This window comes from Ursus americanus, chromosome 20, assembly GCF_024610735.1.
Source record: "Ursus americanus isolate L20-20 chromosome 20, mUrsAme1.1.p, whole genome shotgun sequence".
Lineage (NCBI taxonomy): Eukaryota > Metazoa > Chordata > Mammalia > Carnivora > Ursidae > Ursus > Ursus americanus.
The window spans coordinates 4,420,271-4,423,018 of record NC_142146.1 but is presented as its reverse complement, the minus strand read 5'-3'; the positions used below and the strand labels follow the sequence as shown (position 1 = coordinate 4,423,018).

The following is a 2,748-nucleotide window of genomic DNA, read 5'->3' as shown; positions in this document are numbered from 1 at the left end:
TGGGCCAAAGGCAGATGCTTAATGACTGAGCCACCCAGGCGCCCCGGAACAACAGAAGTTCTAATAGGAAAAACAGGAGAATTCTTTCATGATTTTGGCATGGGCAAGGCCTTTCTCAAATTCAGAAGCCTTAAAGAAAAAAACTAATAAATTCAACCATGTGAATATAAAAATATGCATAACACAAACATCACCAAAAGAGAAATCAGAAGACAAACAACAAACTGGGGGAAATATTTATATGCAATTGAACTTTTTCTCTAATAACTAAGTGGCACATGCATGTTTATGCCATTATTCTCAGGACTATTCTGTGTGGTTGAAATATTTGATAATAAAAACTTATTTCATTACTGTGTATCCATACTATGGAATGTGATGCTATTAAAAAGAACACTTTCCAGCTAGATAACCTACTATCATGCAGAAATGTCCACGATGTAGTAACATTTTGATTTTTTCAGACTGCATTACTTTTATTAATAGACACATTGTGTTACTGAAATGGTGACTTCATGTGGTTTTCCTCTTAAAGACAGTACTTGTAGGTACAAAGACCCTGAGACGTCTATAGCCTTCAGATGTTTACTTGAAAAGTTTGATATCGGCTGCCTCCTCTAGCTGAGCAGTCACAAATTCTCCATAATCCAACTGATGCCTTGGATTTAGATGACGAATGAAATTTTTACCAAAAAATTTTTAAAAGTTTTTATCCATTTATTTATTTGAGAGAGAGAGAGTGCTCATGAGCAGCGGGGAGAGGAGAGGGAGAGGGACAAGGAGATGGCTTGGTGAGCGCACAGCCCGAGGTGGGTCTCGATCCAGGACCCTGAGATCATGACCTGAGCCTAAATCAGGAGTCAGATGCTTAACCAACTGAGCCACCTGGGCACCCCAACCAATGAAATCTTTAGTAATTTGGCTAGGATCTCCCCAAGGAAGAGACACACAAACAGGACCCATCACAGGAACTATCTGGACTAGCAATTACAGTTACAGTGATCCAGTAAATGCTGTCTGGAAAAGTGTGATTCCTGACACAAGGGACACTTAAAGGGGATGCCCAGAAGAACTTGTATTCTTGGGGCACCTGGATGGCTCAGTCGGTTAAGCGTTGGACTCTTGATCTTGGCTCAGGTTTGATCTCAGGGTCGTGAGTTCAAACCCTGTCTTCCCTGCAAAGCCTGCTTAAAAAAAAAATTATTAGGGGTGCCTGGCTGACTCAGTCATTTGAGCATGCGACTCTTGATCTCAGGAGTCATGAGCCCAATGCCCATGTTGGGCATGGAGCCTACTTAAAAGAAGAGGAAGAAGAAGAAGGAGAAGAAGAAGAAGTTGTATTCTCTTGTGTTTTTGTGTTATCAGATGTAGATCTTTCACTCCTATGAATCTTGAGAGATCTGAAATTTTGGAATGATAGAGGAAACACTATAATCATCTCGATACTTCTTACAAGATTTGTAATGATGTCTCATGTGGTAGAATTTAATCTGTTTTGCACAGCATCTGCAGCTACCAGAAAACTTTCTCACGATAATTTCAAGGTCTGAGGCCCGTTCAGGACGTGCTCTTTCTCTCTTCTAGTCACACTTCCACAACAGAGGGGACAATGTATTCTGCTTTCTCTCATTGCAGTCAGGCTGGGTCCTCGTAGGTGCTTTGAGCACCTTCTGACAGGGCAGTAGAAATCAGACTGGGTGGGACGTGGCCATGGAGAGGTCCTCGGCCATGAATGGTGGGGGGGATTGGGGGCATGGTGGCACTGGACTCTCTAGGAGCACTACTAACAACCTTTTATTTTATTTATTTTTATTTTTTTATTTTTTAAAAGATTTTATTTATTTATTTGACAGAGATAAAGCCAGCGAGAGAGGGAACACAAGCAGGGGGAGTGGGAGAGGAAGAAGCAGGCTCCTAGCGGAGGAGCCTGATGTGGGGCTCGATCCCACAATGCCGGGATCACGCCCTGAGCCGAAGGCAGATGCTTAACCGCTGTGCCACCCAGGTGCCCCACTAACAACCTTTTAAAAACATGGAAGGATAAACCTCAAACTTAACCCCCAAAATGTTAGTTATTAAAAATTTTTTTTCCAGATTTATCAAACTATTACTGATGTTAGCTATTTCGTAGAAGGAAGAATTATACTTTATATTTTTCAGGCTTCTTTATTTCTTTAAACACACATGGATTACTTTCATAATCTGCCAAAACAATAGAAATATTTCCATTTTAGAAAAGAAGAAAAAAAGGGATCTTCGTGATTATGGAAAGCTGACTAATGAACCACAGAAAGATAGTCCAAAAAAGGGGGCTCACAGGTGAGGTGAGCAGGTGGATGCCCATGCTGACAACACGCCGCCTACACAGATGTCGGTGCGTGAAGAAGATGCTGACGTCAGTGCGGGGACGGGCCGCCGAGTTCATGGGGTGAGATGTGCGCCAAATAGCAGTAGGAGCCTGCCGACTGTTTGCTTTGGTTTGATCACACAGGAGATAAACGGGACTGGAACCGGAGCTCAGCCAGGCGGGAAGACACCCCCATCATCCTGCACTGTACGGCCTCCTCTCCACGGTTGCCGTGGTCACAGGGATTGCTCATAACTCAGATGACATCACCATGAAAACATCACATGTAAACAAAGTGAGCCGTGGTTCAGGTGATGCATTTTGTGGTCCGGCTGGGCTCCTCTTGAGGGAATAACTGAGGAGGAGTTCGAGAGGGTTTGTACAGTGGGCGAAGAGTGAGC

The 2,748-nt window shown here is 43.4% G+C and overlaps 1 pseudogene; it reads right to left on the bottom strand.

The window, feature by feature from the left end:
* Positions 1 to 577: 577 nt before the first annotated feature.
* LOC123792793 (E3 ubiquitin-protein ligase RNF138-like) lies at positions 578 to 1,730 on the bottom strand (annotated as a pseudogene).
* Between the last annotated feature and the right edge of the window lie 1,018 nt (positions 1,731 to 2,748).